Genomic DNA, 18,367 nt, shown 5'->3' on the forward strand with positions numbered 1-18,367 from the left:
TCCACCATTCTGGCTTTCTGTGTCTCTGTTATTTCTTTTGTTATTGTTGTTGTTTTTCATTTAATTTTTTTATTTATGGAATAAAACAAGAATTTCCATAACATAGTACAATAAAAAAAGATGATTGCATATGAAACCACAAATTCACTCTGTACAACTTACTATTCCTTTAAATATACAATAAAGGAGTATTATTTAAAAAGAGTAAATGTTTTACCCAGTGGAGGACTATTTTTAATTTAGTATTTTATTTTCCCCCCATTTTTCTGCCTCCTCTGGGCACATTTCTAAGACAGTTAAGTTGTAGAAAAGATACTGACCTACATTGTCAAAGGAAGTTTCCTCATACAGAGAATTCTTTATATAAATAAAATCACTGGTCCTATCTCTATGCCTCTTTATATTTTTACATATATTTCCATATATGTTATTTCCCCCAACAGAATGCAAATACTATCTTCTGCTCAAAGTCTTTCCTGATCCTCTCAACTGCCAGTGTTTACCCTCCCAAAGTACCTTGCATTTAACTACTTGTATTTTGTTATTCAGTTGCAATCAGTTATGTCCAACTCTTTATGATCCCATTTTGAAATTTTCTTGGCAAAGCTTCTGAAGTGGTTTGTCATTTCCTACTCCAGGTCATTTTACAGATAAGGAAACTGAAGCAAATAGGATTAAGTGACTTGCCTAAGGTCGCACAGCAAGTAAGTAACCATCTGAGGTCAGATTTAAATTTAAGAAGATAGTCTTCCTAATTCCAGATCTGGCACTTTATCCATTATGCGACCTAGCTGCCACTTTGTATATGTCCATACACACAAATATATACATATGTGTATATATGTACTTATATAAATATATGTAGATATAAATATATGTAGATACATATTCGTTAATCTTATGTTTATACTGTATATATTTTATGTGTACTTGTCTCCTTCATTAGAATATGAAATCCTTTGGAGTAGGGATATTTCATTCTTTGTACTTACATTCCTGGCAACTAACAGAGTTAGTTGGAACATAGTAGCCGCTTCATTAATTAATTAAATAGTTGTTGATTAGGGATAGAGATTTTTTTTTTAATTTCTAGTGCTTCACACCATGCCCAACAAATTGTAGATGATTAATAAATGCTTACTGATTCATTGAAAATTAATCAGTTGTTCTGTATAAAACAGATGTTTACCTTTTTAATGAATAAACATACTCATAAATCAAAATGTAACTGAACAATAAAAATGAAACTTGACAATTCTAAAAAAATTCAACTGAATGTTTACATGTTGGGAATGACACATCTTTGTCATATCTTAGATCCAATATCCTAATGTGCTGCATTTTGACTACCCAACCAATATCGAGAAATCCTTCACTGGGAGACCTATTAGCACAACCCAGGAGTGAGATTTATTGACCAAGAAGAGAATTTCTTTTTATTCATCCTACATGTGTTTTCTGTTCTTTTTAGGCTCCCATGATATACCTTCCTGAGTGTTTGGTGCCAACATTACACCTCCACACTTTATAGCATGTGGTTGAGAATATGCTGCTGAGGGCCTCGCCCTACTGATAAAACAAATCTTTATTTGTAGTGACAGTTGAGATGTTGAGTATCAGGAATGACAGAGACAGCATTAGGATGTCAACCAAGGTTTCTACTCCACCCTATTTTTTATTATCTAAATATGATTTTAGAGGGCTTAGCAAATTAAAATAATATAGCTGAGTTATATATTTTGCACTACAGTGAATGAAATCAATTTGGTTTTAATTGACAGCAATGATTATTGAAATTTAGGAAGAAAAGAAAGGAAAGGAGAGGGAAGGGAAGGGGAAGGGAGGAAAGGAGAAGGAAGAAAAGGGAAGGGAAAGGGAGGGAAGGGGAGGGAAAGGGAGTGGAGGAGAGAGGAAGGAAGGAGAGGGAAGAAAAGGGAAGGGAAAGGGAGGGGAGGGAACAGGAGGGGAGGGGAGGGAGGGGAGCAGAGATTTCTCCCTGAACCTACCCTTCTTTTAAATTTCTTTTAAACTTCTCTATTACTGTCAAGAGTACCATCATTCTTCCAAAAAACCTAGGTTCACAATCTCAATGCTCTCCTGACTCTTCATTCTCATTCTATATGTTCCATTAGCTGTCAAATCAAATTGTTTCTGTCTCCAAAGTATCTCTTTTCCTTCCACACACACAGCTACCACCCTAGTTCAGGCCCTCAACATCTCTCATTGTTCTATTATTACAACAGCCTCCTAATTGGTCACCAGGCTGTATGTCTCTGCCTGATTCCAATCCATACTTCCCATGGTTACCAAAATTATTTTCCTAAAGCACAGTCTGATCATATCAACTTTTCATTCAGTAATATCAGTGGCAGAAAAGTGGGAACATGGAACTATGTTAGGATCTAGGGGAGCCACAATCCCCCTTAAACTTAGCATAAACATACTAGTAAACTTCTAAAAATGCACAAAAATGAACAATCATACATATGCTTATAAAAATGATTATGTAGTTTTCAATTGTAAATCTTTGATTAACATGCTAATAAATATAAATGATCCCTAAAAGTACATGAACACAGTTGTCTAGTGATCCTCACTACTAGAATATGAACTATTTAAAAATAGAAATTTGACAAAATATGCTGCTAAAACTAGTTAGAAATCTTGCAGAAATTAGGTATACTTCAATATCTCACATATGCCAAGATAAGTTCCAAGGAACTAAAAGATTTAGACATAAAGATTGACATGCAAACAAACTAGAAAAGCAAGTGAGAAATTATCTTCAGAATTATGGATCAGGCAATTCATCATTATCAAAGGAAAAAATAATCACAAAATATAAAATGACCAATTTTGACTATAAAAAAATTAAAAGAGATTTTGCACAAAGAAAACCAATGCAGCTAAAATTTGAAGGGATACAGATATCTGGAGGAAAATTCTTTATAGTGAATTTATAACAGTCTCTTTTCCAAAGTTACATGAAGAAGTGATTCAAATTTGTAAGAATAAGAACTGATTAATAATCAGATGATATGAAAAGAGAGTTTTCAAATGAAGAAATCAACTCATCAATAATCATAAGATAAATGCTCCAAATCACTAATAGAGAAATGCAAATTAAAACCACTTTGAGGTTCCAAATTAGACCCAAAAAAAGGAAAATGACAAATTGTGGAGGCAGAAAAAAGGCACTTTAATTCACTGTGAGTGGAGCTATAAATTGGTCTAGCCCCTTCTGAAAAGCAATGTGAAATTATGCCCCCAAGATTATTAAATTGTGTACACCCTTTAATCTAAAGATACTCTTACTAGTGCCAAACTTCAAAAAGATCAAAGAAGAGGAAAGGGACCCACATATGCAAAAATGTTCATAGCAGCTTTTGGGGGGGACAAAGAACTTGAATTAAAGAGGATATTCATCAATTGAGGAATGACTGAACCAATTATGACATATGAATGTAATGGAATATATTGTGCTGTAAGAAATAATTAGGAGAATAGTTTCAAAGAGACCCCAAAAGAAATGTATGAAATGTTCAGAGTGAAATATACAGAACAAGACCAGAACAATTTACACAATGACAACTTTCTAAAGACGAATATCTCTAATGGATTAATAGCTAATCAATGCAATTGCCAAACACAATTTCATATAACTTTTGATGGAACATGTTACTCATCTCTTGACAGAAAGGTGATGGACTCAGGGTGCAAACCGAGACGTATATATTTTTGGCAATGGTGAGCACAGGGATTTGTTTTGCTTGACTATACGTATTTGTTATAAGAATTTCTTTTCTTCATTTCAACAGAAGAATTAGAAGAGAAAAAAAGAGCAAAGAGGTGATCTCTTCTGGTTTTACCCCTTGGACTCTTCTCAGTTCAAGGAATTTTTTTTTTAATTTAAGTTAATTTTTTCAGTTATCACATTCACAAGAAATCCAATTAGAGCCTCAGAAAAGGTTATTTTGGCCACAAGCCCTACATGAGTAACTAGGGGAAATGGATCAAGAGATATAAAATGGAATATGTAGGTTAGAAAGAATGGAAAGGAGAATTAATACCTAAACATACGGTGGTGAGTTTTACTGCTATTCATATACATAACACATTTTAAATCAATGCAAAAATAGAAGGCTAGCAAGAAGCACAGATGACCAGTTTTTAAGGACAGTTTTTCAAGTTACAGTATGAATTTGTTATATACTTGAAAAGAAAACCATGCTGTATGTAAAAGATGTCTGCCATTTCATGTAGAATACTTTTTTTGTTCTGAAATTTTATGGAAATGTTCATTTTATTTGGTGTTTGTTTAGTTTGAGATAAAATTAAATTTTTAAAACTATCTTTGTTCCTTTTAAATTTCTATAATCAAATATAATCTCTAGTTTCATATTTAATGTTTATCACAATCTGGTTCCTTTCCTACACTGGCTTTCTCTCATGTCTGGAACACTTTTCTGGTATACTTTTGTCTTCAAAATTCATGGGTTTCCTTCAAAATTCAGCTCCAGTACTACCTTCTACATGAAGCCTTTCCTGGTTCTCCACAGCAGCTAATACTTCCCATGTTAAGATTATCTTATGTGTATATGAAATACAGATAATGTATGTGTCTTTTATGTATCTAAATATATTATGTATCAATATGAAAATGAAATACAAGATATATATGTACATATATATACATATGTATATGTATAAGTGCATCTACATATACAATATGTAACAAGTCCTAAAGCCCACCAGTATGGAATTCTTTCCTAATTGGTGGTGATTAATACCCTCCATCTGTGCAGAGGAGAAAGGTACAGATGGGTAAGAGTGGGACAGCTCAAATTCTCTTTGAGTCTCTGGGCTTTGCAATTGATTCCAGCACTTCTGGCTTCCAGATTCAAGAGAAAAGATGGACAGTGCAAATCCCACTTCAGGTTGCTAAAGGAAAAGACTCTGAAAAGAAGCTAGCGGTCTCCATCATATCCCTATCCTCAATAGAATATAAGTTTCTTGGGGGGGGGGGGGGAGTGGGTAGAGACCATTTCACTTTTGTCTTTGCACCCTAGCACTTAGTATAATATTTAATTAAATTCTCAATGATTGATTAGTGAATCACCTTAGCTCTGGGAGGTGCTACTATCACTATGCAAATGACTACATGGGCTCTAGTTCTACACATGCTCTAGTCTTTCTTGACCAACTGCCTGTTGTGCATCTCCACCTTGATATCCCATCAGTGTCCAAAATGGAACAAATTTATCTTAACCCTTCCTTCCAATTTCTCTATTTTTTTTTGAAGGTCCCACCATTCTACTATTCAGGAAGGTTTACAACTTCAAAGTTATCCTGGACAATTCTTTTCTCCTGACACTTAAAATTCAAACAATTACCAAGTCTTCTCAATTCTGCTTCCATAATATCACTCAGAACAATTCCATTGTCACCATTCACGTGGTTCAGTCCCCTTGTCACCTTTTGTCTCCTAGACTATTTCAACAATCTCCTAATTGGCCACCTATCTTCTACTTCCTCCCCTACGCATTCCATCCTCCACACAACTGACAAAGTAGTCTTTCAAAAGTCTTATCCAGCCATGTCACTCTCCTACTCAAGTCTTCTTCAGTGGCTCTCCATTACTTCTGGGATAAAATAGGAACTCAACTTGGCATTTAAACTCCACAAAATACAACATTTAATTATTTAAATAGAAAATAATTTATGAATTGGACTGGATTGGTTTCTTGTAGATGTAATGAGTACACGGATTTGGAAGCTGACACAATGGATAGAATACTGGGCTTGTAGTCAAGAAAACCTGAGTTCAAATCCAGCCTCAAATACTTACTATGTGATCTTGAGCAAGTCATTTAATTACTGTTTGCCTCAGTTTCATCATCTGTAAAATGGGGGTAATAATAGCACCTACCTCTCCAGATTGTTGTGTGGTTCTAAAGAAATAATTGTTGAAAAACAGCACAATGCCTGGAACACAGTGTTTTATAAATATTAATAAAAACAAATACATATTTTCAGTAAAAGTAATTCTGGTTTGTAAGGGGAAAATGTATGAAGAGCATAAAAATAGTCACACTTTTACAATAGCCAATTTATGTTGCATGGAAGAATTGTTTTCCCCATTAAATTAATAGTATCTTCAATATATTTCTAGTTTAGCTTTCGTTTCCTGAACATCTCCTCTGAGTGGAAGTTAGAGGACTGCTCCTAGATCTTCTACTTAAGCAGAGCCTTCAGGATAGTCATCTCTCCATTTCCCACCAAGCTATACTCCCCTCAATTTCTCCATCATGTCCCCTCACCTAGTACCTTCTGTCCTCATCCCCCTTCCCTTTTCATCTTCCTTTTATAGGTTACCTTACCTATTACAATGAAGGTCATGGAAGGCAGGGACTATTTTTTTTTGCTTGTTTTCACATTCCTGGTGCACAGTGCCTGGTATATAGTAAGCACTTAATAAATACTTGTTAACTTTTAACTGACCACTATGTAGAATTATAATTTCTATAAAAGTGTCGTCCTCTTAATTTAGTTGGGACCTCTACAGAATTTTCAGAGGATGTCACTCATTTATTTAGTTTATGGTTTAAAAAGTTTTTATAATGTTGTATACCTTTTTGTATTTTTTGTAAAGCAATATGAAAATTATTCAAATATATGCAAATATGTTACAACATAGCATAATTCTATATATGGCTTTTATTTCCTTCAGCGTTTGAGGCAGTTGTTTATAATGTTTCTGAAGGTATGTTATTGGCTAGACATGTTTTTGGATACTCATCATTGCATTAACTAATTAAAATAATCATTTTTTAAAATGGTGTTTGAAGCCCTTCATAGTCTAGTTCCAGTCCACCTCTCCAGATTTATTTAACATTACTAACTTTCAAATATTCTATGTTTCAGTGAAATTGGCATACTTGTTCTTAAAACTTGTCACTACATCTTTCACCTCTGTGTCTTTGTAGAAGTTGTCCTTCCTATGCATCAAATGTCCTCTTTCCTCAACTCTACCTGGATTTTTCTTAGCTTCCTTTGAAACCCAGCTTTGCTGAAGCCTTCTCTGATCTGCCTGGTCGTTAGGATTCTGCCCCTATTCAAATTATCTTGAATTAACTTATATGTTTATATACTATCCTAATGTAGAACATTGCTTGAATGCAAGGATTCATTTTTGTTTTTGTTTTTTGTATCCTGCACTTATCAGAGTGCCTCCAAAGGACAGAAACTAAATCAATATTTATTGAATTAAATGAACTGAATTGCTTTGCAAATCAGGTTTTGGAATCTGTTAAAAGTCTAAAATCACACAATCTCAATATGTTTTAGGAGTGCACACATTTACATGTTAGTCATTTTCCCTTTCCTTCATGACTAGGAAAACCCATTGTCTGTTACCTCTTATAAAGATCAGAGTGGTTCAAGTCAAGTCATTTCTATTAGATATATCTCAATCATGAGTCTTGTATACTGGCTAGAACTTACTGAATCCAATACATGGAGTCGGAAAATGATTGGAGGGAATGCAGAAGTAAGTGTGACATAATGCGTACACTCAGAACCAGAAGCAAATAGGGGATAAACGTAGGTATTGGAGAAAACAAGGATAAGCAACTTCACTTTACCCCTAAAGTTTGACACTAAATATATTCAGCAGCTTAGCTTTGGGGATCTAGGCAGCAGGGAAAAGAAGAGGGACCAAAAACTGAATAGACAATTCCAGGATAAATAACTGAGAAGACAAGAAGAAGGCTATACGAAAAGAAATTCAATATAGAAAGATTTATTGAGAAACCTAGCTTGCAAATAGATAAACCAACAAAAAAGAATAAAGAAAAATTAGTAAAATCTTAAGAGAAAATCAGAATATTTTATGAGGTAATACTTATCATAATCTTCCACTATTCTCTTCCATAAGATTTTACCAGAATGTTTATATTCAAAGCTGGTATGTCTCGTGGTTATATTGTTCTACTTGGCAAGATCAAGAATTCCTAGCTAAGAATTTCTAGGTTCCTTTGATCTCTGCAAAGTGGTGACTTATTTACTTCAGTTAAACTTTCTTAGGAAATTGTAATAGTTTCTGGTGAATAGCCATTTCTCATATTTGGTTTCTTGCTATTTTGAATTTCTTGTCTTATAGTTGCCTCTTGTATTCTCAGACATTCAGTTATTTAAAAAGATCAAGTTGGAGCTCTTTCAATTACATACTACAGTTTTTCATTTTTATTCTTTCTTCTAATTTTGCATTGATTTTTATCCTTGGCCTAATAAATAAATAATTTGGCTTTATAGAGACAGAGGATTTGGAAATGACTTTTACTTTAGTAGCCAGTCGTTTCCTGATCATTAAGATGCAGACAGTTTCATTTTTTATGATAATTTTGTGATGGTTTTGAGCTTGCTGTGCCTAAAAACTCATGCCTTTCTTCTCAAAATATTTATAACATATACAGATGAAACTTCTATGTTGTCTCTGACCCTTTTTGTTCCTTAATTCTGAATCATAGTTTCCAACATATTTTTCACCATCCTTTCTTCAATAGACACTGAAGTAATCAAACATCAAATTAATTTGGAAGACTGTATTGAGATCTTAGAATTTTTATATTTACACATCCTTTGCCACAGATGTAGACATATACAGTGAAATTATCATTACCGTGGTCTATTTTCAAATAGTAGTATTAGCCTCACTATACAGTTAGCTAAAAGGCATTTTTAAGTATCAGACACTGTGCCAAGTCCTAAGGATACAAACAAAGGCAAAAATAACCCTTGCTCTGAAGGAACTAATGGGGGAGAGACATGAACACTACATACATACAAGATATAAACAGTGTAACTCTAGAAAAATATTAGGTGACTAAAAAACAAAAATCCAACGCTGAGATATATAGTTCTTCCCAAGTTAGAAAGAGAGGAAACTATTTAATATCATCCCTCAGATAAGGAGGCAGAGATTTTCATGGACAGGATGGTGGAATTCTCGAAAAGGAGGATAGAAGAAAAGAGAAATGGCAGTGGTGTCTTGGTAGCAGGGACAACGGCAACAGCCAGAGTCTACCTCATCTGCATTACCCTTTCTTTACACCATAAAAGATAACCTGTAAATGGACAAGTTGGGATCTTTGAGACTGTAGTTTTTTTAATCATAGGTACTCATTCCACTCGTAGATGAGCTGAGAGAAACAAGATATCCATCAGGTCCTACTCCAATCCAGTCTTCCATCTGTGGTTTGTTTGTTTTTTCTTTTTCAGTTTATTCTGTTAAAGAATATTTGGCAGATTTATAATATTTCTCATAAACATCTGTGGCTAAATTTGTCCTTTTTTTTTGCCAGGTGTTCCTTTGTTTACATAATGGGAGTACACTGGGAGCCATGTAGAATAGAGAGATATTTCATAGCACAGGGATGGCAACTCAACCCTCAGCACGTTGTTTGAGACAGGCATTTTCTTTTTTTTTTTTATTTTATTTAAATAATTTGTTTTCAGTTTTCAACAATCACTTCCATAAATTTAAAATTTCTTCCCATCCCTCCCTTCTACCTCCCCAAGATGGCATGCAATCTTATATGGGTTCTACACGTACATTCTTATTAAACACAATTTCACATCAGTCATGTTGCATAGAAGAATCAAAATGAATGGGAGAAACCATGAGAAAAAACAAAACGTAACAGAAGAGAAAATAGTCTGCTTGAGAGTGGTATTTTCTAAGTGGGGACATAAATATGAATCATTTCACAAACAGTCTTCTAAATGTGAAATCACTATGAATGAGGGCCATATTTTATAAAACTATCTCATGGACACAAGCCAAAGTTACAGTAGAATAAACAGGAAATAGATAATAAAGGAAAAGTACCAGAATTAAGGGAAAACAGGAAAGGAATCCTATAAAAGGTGCAATTTTAGCTGGGATTTGTAGGAAGCCAGGGAAGGCAGGAGGGAAATGAGGTGGGGAGAGATTTCCAGGCCCAGGGGGCAGCAAGAGATAATTTAGTCAAGAGATTGTATATCATGTTCAAGGAACAAGGAGTCTAGTGTCTCTGGATCACAAAGCAGGCAAGGAATAAGAACACTGGAAAGGAAGGAGGGGGTCAGTTTATCAAAGGACTTTGAACACCAAATAGAGGACTTTATATTTAAGAGGAAGCCTCTAGAGTTCCTTGAATAGTTTAGTGATTATATCTGATCAATTTGATAAAGTAATAAGATCATTTTAGCAAATGAATGAAAGATAGACTGGAATGGGGAGACATTTGAGGCAGATAGACAAAACAGAAGGCTATTTTAATAGTCCAGGTATGAAGAAATGAGAATCTGCGTCAGGATGGTGGCAATGTCAGAGGAGAGAAGGTAAGAGAGGTTAAAAGTAGAATTCACATGATGACAAAAACTTGATTATTGGGTGATGAAAGAGAGTGAGGAGTCAAGGATGACACCTAGATTGGGAACCTGAGTGACTAGGAGTATAGTAATGTCCTTGACAAGAATAGAAAATAAGAAGAGAGAAGGTGTAGAGAGAAGAAGGGGAGGAGAAGTGGGAAGATAATAAGTTCAGTTTTAGACATGTGGAGTTTAAGTTCCCTTAGGGATGTACAGTTTGAAATGTCCAATAGACAGATAATGATGTGAGACAGAGAAGGAAAAAGGACTTAGCTGGTTTAAGTGACTTGTCCAAGGTAACAAGGCTACTAAATATGAGTTGAGACTTGAACTTAAGACTTCTGAATTATCACCAGTGTGCTTTCCATGATACTGCACTGCTCAATAATCAGATAACTGTCAACTCTTCAGTGATCCAATCCACTATAGATATATGTATGTATACATATACGTACACATATAGTTGTATATATGTATTAACATATTCGGAAAATATTTGTGATTGGAAACTGTGCAATTATTTTCTATAAGCATAATATTGGAGTGGGGGCAGCTAGGTTGTACAGTGCTTAGAGTACAGGACCTGGCATCAGGAAGATTCATTTTCCTGAGTTCAAATCAGGCCTCAGACACTTACTAGCTGGGTGACCCTAGGCAAGTCACTTAACCCTGTTTGTCTCAGTTCTCATCTATAAAATGATCAGGGGGAGGAAATTGCAAATCAATCCAGTGTCTTTACCAAGCAAATCCCAAATAGAGTCACAAAAAGTCAGGCAGCACTGAAATGACTGGACAACAATAACAAAATGATTAGAGTAGGAAACATTCATTGCTTTGGATTCATTCAAATATGAATACTTTCCCAAAACAGGATGGGAAATTTTTACCCTATAAATATCCAAGGGTAAATAGTGGATTGGATCACTGAAGAGTTGACAGCTATCTGATTATTGAGCAGTGTAGTGCCTCTTTTATAAGAGATAATTTGCTCTATTCCAATTCTCCCTTTCTCCTCCTAATATACTACTGTTTCACCCCTTAATTTTATTTTTTTACATATGATCCCTTTCTATTCAACTCATCCTGTGCTTTCTGTCAATATAAGTGTGTGTGTGTGTGTGTGTGTGTGTGTGTGTGTGTATAATCCTTCCAACTACCCAAATACTGAGAAAAGTTTCAAGAGTTAAAAATATTATCTTTCCATGTAGGAATGTAAACAGTTCAACTTTAGTCCCTTGGGATTTCTCTTTCCTGTTTACCTTTTCATGCTTCTCTTGATTCTTGTGTTTGAAAGTAAAATTTTCTTTTCAGCTCTGGTCTTTTCATCAAGAATGCTTGAAAGCCCTCTATTTCATTGCATGACCATTTTTTCCCTGAAGTATTATACTCAGTTTTTCTGGGTAGGTGATTCTTGGTTTTAATCCCAGTTCCTTTGACTTCTGGAATATCATATTCCAAGTCTTTCAATCCCTTAATGTAGAAGCTGCTAGGTCTTGTGTCATCCTGATTGTATTTTGACAATAGTCAAATTGTTTCTTTCTAGCTGCTTACAATATTTTCTCCTTGACCTGGGAACTTTGGAATTTGACTACAACATTCTTAGGCGTTTCTCTTTTCAGATCTCTTTCAGGAGGTGATCAGTGGATTCTTTCAATATTTATTTTGCCCTCTGGTTCTAGAATATCAGGGCAGTTTTCCTTGATAATTTCATGAAAGATGATGTCTGGGCTCTTTTTTTGATCATGGCTTTCAGGTAGTCCCATAGTTTTTAAATTGTCTCTCCTGGATCTATTTTCCAGATCAGTTGTTTTTCCAATGAGATATTTCACATCGTCTTCTATTTTGTCATTCTTTTGGTTTTGTTGTATAATTTCTTGGTCTCTCACAAAGTCTTTAGCTTCCATCTGCTCCATTCTCATTTTTAAAGAATTATTTTCTTCAGTGAGCTTTTGAACGTCCTTTTCCATTTGGCTAATTCTGCTTTTTAAAGCATTCTTCTCCTCATTAATTTTTTGAACCTCTTTTACCAATTGAGTTAGCCTATTTTTAAAGGTGTTATTTTCTTCACCTTTTTTTGGGTCTCCTTTAGGAAGCTGTTGACCCACTTTTCATGATTTTCTTGCATCACTTTCATTTCTCTTCCCGGTTTTCCTTCCACCTCTCTTACTTGATTTTCAAAATCCTTTTTGAGCTCTTCCATGGCCTGAGACCATTACATATTTATTTTGGAGGCCTCTGATGGTAAGCACTGTTCTTCCTCATCTGAAAGGATGGAAGAAAATACCTGTTCACCAGGAAAGTAACCTTCTACAGTCTTATTTTTTTTTCCCTTTCTTGGGCATTTTCCCAGTCAGTTACTTGACTTTTGAGTCCTTTGTCAAGAGGGGGATATACTCTGGGGACCTGTAAGTGTTCAATTCCTCCAAGGTGGCTCAGTCAAGAGAGAGGATTTACTCCTCTCTTGGCCTGCGCTCTAGTCTAGGAGCTACCAAAGTTTTTCTGCCCAGGGTGTGCAAGTAGAATTCCCTTTCTAGAGCCTCCACCAGCTCCACCATGCCAGCACTCTTCCTCACCCCCACACTGCCTCTCAGGACTGAGACCTAGAGCAGCTGTTCAATTCCCCCTGGGGCTTTAGGCTGAGGGCTCCAAAAATGGACATTGCTGCTGCTGCTGCTGCTGCCACCCAGGGCCAGGGCTAGGGGAGAACCCTGCTCCCTTCTAATCCAGGAGAAAAAGTTTTTTTGCTGACCTTTTTCACAAACCTTTTTGGTGTTTGTGGGTAGAGGGATCTGAGAACTGCCACTGCTGCAGAGGATTCTGCCCCAGAGGCCTGTTCCAGTCCTGTCTCTGCTGTGCTGTGGCCAAGGCTGGGCTGTGCTCTGTGGGCTGTGCTCTGCTCTATGCTCCATGTGATAGACCTTTCCTGTTGGTCTTCCAGGCTACCTTGGGCTGGAAATCTCTTTCATTCTGTCATTTTGTGGCTTCTGCTGCTCTAAAATTTGTTTAGAGTAAATTTTTACAAGTATTTTATGGGCTGTGTGGGAAGAACTAGAATATGTGCATCTTTCTACTCTGCCTTCTTAGCTCTGACCCCTAGAGCAGCAGTTCCTAACCTGTAGAGACAGCTGGTGGCATAATAGATAGAAGAGTCTTCTTGAAGTCAAGAAAGAACTGAGTTCAAATTTGGCCTAAGACCCTTATTAACTGTGTGACCTCTATTTGCCTTAGTTTCCTCAAGTTTTAAAAAAAGGAGGGGGATAATAATAGCAACTAGAACCCCTCTTAATTCCAGTACCTTCCTTCTTTTATTTATTCCCAATTTATCATGCATGTGTATGTACATGTGTGAGTGTGTGTGTGTGTGTGTGTGTGTGGTTGCATGTTGTCTCTTTCATTGGATTATAAGCTCCTTGATGGCAGAGACTATCTTTTACCTCTTTGTGTATCTCTAGTGCTTAGCATAGTGGTTCACATACATTAGGTGCTATATAAATGCTTATTTTCTCCCCTTTCCCTTAACTCTGTGTGTGTGTGTGTGTGTGTGTGTGTGTGTGTGTGTGTGATGGACCTCTTTTGATATCCTGGTGAAGTTCACAGACTCCACCCCACCCCCAGGTTAAGTACTCCTGCACATATGCACACCAATAAAATAAACCCACTTATATGACTATATCTTAAATACTAAGAAAACATCTTTATTCCAAGTACATCAATAAAGTCTTAGCTCCCTGAGGGCACTGAGAGCTTAAGCAACTTGTCCATGACTACAAAGGTAGTATGTGTATGAGGCAAGACTTGAACATATCTTCATGATGCCAAGGCCAACCCACTACCCAGTACACCATCCATTCTCTTTAAAAAACCATGGCCACTAAAAAGGCTTGTGGATTATTAGATTTTAACTCTTCTGTGAAGTTTTTACAAAACATTAGGATCTTCAGCTTTTACCTTTCCTAATGTGCTGGGGTGAACAGACTTTCTAGAAAATAGGCTCAGGCTCTGAACTCAAGTGGACCTGGCTCAGAACTGGAGAAACTCAATCCCAAATAGAGGGATTCAGGTTTTTTCTGGATTCTTTGGAGCATTGTATATCCATCCAAACCCCAAAGAAAATTTCTTAAATTAAAACTGAGTATCACTCATGTCTAGGATCTTCTCTGAAAGGGATTAATAAGGTCTCATCTAGAAAAGCTACTCAATGTAGATATCAGGATATTTATTTCCTCTTCCACAAAAGAAATACTTAAAACACAAAAGACTCATGAACATGCATTAACTAATAGTTAAAGAATAAACAATAACTCCATCATGTATTAGTCTTCCAAGAAGCAAAGATAGTTTATAGGAATACAGAATATTTTTCAGCTCAAGCTATTTTCAAGATCCAGATTTGCTGCCCAGCTAGTGTACACTTTGAGTTTTCTTAGTCTTTTCACCAGTAGCATTTTCCCAGCAGTGAGCATTTTTTTCTGAGAAAATATAACTAAAAGAAGCACTTCCTGATGGGCTTCCAACACCAACTTGGAATTCCAACCTGCAAAACGCACAAAATAATCATTAAGGATAAAAATAGCCATCTCTCAGGATGACTATTTGGTCACCTATGTTCAGGAAAAGGAATATAAAGCAAAAGGAGTAGCCAATGACTTTAAGCTATCAGTGTCTGCCTCAGGCTCACCTAGCTCACCCTGTCAAACCTCCACCTTGGATTACTCCCACCATCTGCAGATTTAAATCCTACTTGTGCTCCCAAATGAAACTGGAGAAAAATCACAAAACCATGCTAGCTGAGTCCACTACAAATTGATGCTACCTAATCTCAAATGGGCCCTCATGCTGCAAAACCAAGAGCTCCCTCTTCTTTCCTCTTCTCGATTTCACATTACTCTGATGCCTTTTGCCACTATCTTTGTCTTTTACCCTTGTCTCACATGATGAGATGGCATTTCTCAGACTACATGCACAGGGGATCCCATTCTATGCCATTTTCTTCAGCGTACCTCTCATGCCTCACTGTCTCATTTATCTTCAAGTCTTGTCTTATGGCTTCTTCTTTACTGCCTACAAATATGTCCAGATCTCTCCTATCCTCAAAAACACCTTCACTTCAGCCATTCATCCATGCTAGCTATATTTTCATTTCTCTCCCTCAATTTGGGGACGAACTCCTTGAGAAAGCCATCTACAATTGGTGCCACTTCCTTTCCTCTCATGTTCATCTTAACTCTGGCTTCCAGTCTCCTCATTCAACCAAAATTGGTCTTTCCAGAGTTACAATCTCTTATTCCAGAATCTGATGGTCCTTTTTCAATCTTTATTCTTGAGTTGTATACAGTCTTTGACATTGTTAATAACCTTTTTATTCTTAGCATTCTCTTTTCACTAGGTTTTGGTGGCACCAGTCTCCTGGTTCTTCTCCTACCTATTTGCCTGTTACTTCTCTTTCTTCTTTGCTAGATCTTCATTCAGGACATGCTTCCTAAGTATAAGTGTCCCACAGTACTCTGTGGATCCCTTTCTTCCTCTATACTAATTCACTATTGCATCAGCTCCCAAACATTTAATTGTCATCTCAATATTGATGATTCTCACATCTACTTATCCAGCTGACCACTAGTCTTGCATCTACAATTACCTATTAGACATCCTGACCTGTTTGTCTTGTAGGCATCTTAAACTCAAAATATCCAAAACTAAATTCATTGTCTTTTCCCCCATAAACCCTCCTCTTTTTCTAACTTCCCTATTATTGTTGAGGGTATCACTCTTTTCCCAGTAACCTAGGTTTACAACCTAATGATCGTCCTTAATTCCTAATCTCTCTCACTGCTCCCCACTTACCTCCTTTAACCCTTCTGTTGTCACTTCCTATTGACTTCACCTTGATCACATCTCTCCTGTGCCCCATTCTCTCCTCTGACACTTCCACCACCTGTTGTAGGCCTTCATCATCTCATCCCTGGACTACTGAAATAACCTGCTAGTTGTTCTGCCTAGAGACAGAAGAGGTTTCTCCCCACTCCAATCCATCCTCCATTTAGCTGTCAAAGTGATCTTCCTAAAGCCTAGGTCTAACCAATCACCTGTCTACTCAATAAATGTCAGAAGGTCCTTATCTCCTTTAGGATCAAATATAAAATCCTCTTGTTTGGCATTTGACCCCTTCTTATCCTTCTCTCCCACACTTTCTTATGCCTTATATCTCCTTATATCTCCCCAGGTACTCTGACTGAGTGAAACTGGCCTCCTGGCTGTTCCTTGAACAAGACACTTCATCTACTGAATTGAGACATTTTCACTGGCTATCCCCCAAGCCTGTAATGGTCTCTTTCTTTATCTCTGCCTCCTGTCATCCTTTAAGTCCCAGGTAAAATCACTGTTTCCACAGGAAGTTGTCCCAATACCTCTTAATGCTAGTGACTTCCCTCTGTTGATAAGCTCCAATTTAACCTGTATATAGCTTGTCTGAATAGAGTTGTTTGCATGTGGTCTCCCCTATTAGATTGTGAGCTCCTTGAGAGCAGGGACAATCTTCTGTCTTTCTTTCTATCTTCAGACCTCAGTACAGGGCCTGGCATATAGTAGGAGCTTAACAAATAATTTGTGATTGACTGGATAGGCTCATCTTAATCACTTCTGCCATGTGTTTAAATTTGTAGGCCATTATGTCTGCGAGGAAGGAAAGCAAGAGAGGAAGAAATCTCCTGCTCCATCCTTACAGATATTAACTCATTTGATCCCAACAACTGTGCTGTGTTATTATCTACATTTTACAGTTGAGGAAACTGAAGTGTGTCGTTAAGTGACTCTGCCCAGAGTCACACAACTAGTAAGTGACTCAGGTTGGATTTGAACGTAGGTCTTCCTGACTGGCAGTCCAGCACTCTGTCCACTGAACCACCAGCTACCTCATTGATACCTTGTCATTACCAATCTGAATTTCTACAAATTATATCACATGATTAGAAAAAGGTTCCCCATTTTTATACATATATATACACATATCTTTTATTTATTTATTTTAAGTTTTCAACATTCATTTCCACAAAATTTTGAGTTTCAAAATTTCTCCAAATTTCTCTCCCCTCCCCACACCCCAAAACATCTTGCATTCTGATTGCCCCTTCCATCAATGTGCTCTCCCAACTAACACCCTTCCCTTCCCTTACCCCCATCTTCCCTCTTGTCCTGTAGGGAAAGATAAATTTCTATACCCTATTACCTGTATTTCTTAATTCCTAGTTGTATGCAAAAACAATTCTCAACATTTGTTCCTAAAATTTTGAGTTCCAAGTTCTCTTCCTTCCTCCCTCCCCACTCATTCCCACTGAGAAGGCAAGCAATTCAATATAGGCTATACATGTGTAGTTTTGCAAATGACTTCCATAATAGTCATGTTGTGTAAGACTAACTACATTTCCCTCCATCTTATCCTGCCCCCCATTTCTTTGCTCTCTTTTGACCCTGTCTCTCCCCAAGAGTGTTTACTTCTAATTGCTCCCTCCTCCCATTTGCCCTCCTTTCCATCATCCCACCCCACCCTGCTTATCCCTTTCTCCCCTACTTTCCTGTAGTGTAAGACAGATTTTCATAACAAATTGAGTGTGCATGTTATTCCTTCCCTGAGCCAAGTGTGATGAGAGTAAGCTTCACTTTTTCCCTCTCTCTTCCCTGCTTTTTCCCCTCCATTGGAAAAGCTTTCTCTTGCCTCTTTTATGAGAGATAATTTGCCCCATTCCATTTCTCCCTTTCTCCTCCCAATATATTCCTTTCTCAATTCTTAATTTTATTTTTTAGATATGATTCCTTCCTATTCAACTCACCCCGTGCTCTCTGTCTCTGTCTCTGTCTCTCTCTCTCTATGTGTGTGTGTGTGTGTGTGTGTGTGTGTGTGTGTGTGTGTATAATCCCTCCAAGTACCCAAATACTGAGAAAAGTTTCAAGAGTTAAAAAT

This window comes from Notamacropus eugenii, chromosome 1 (assembly GCF_028372415.1).
Source record: "Notamacropus eugenii isolate mMacEug1 chromosome 1, mMacEug1.pri_v2, whole genome shotgun sequence".
Lineage (NCBI taxonomy): Eukaryota > Metazoa > Chordata > Mammalia > Diprotodontia > Macropodidae > Notamacropus > Notamacropus eugenii.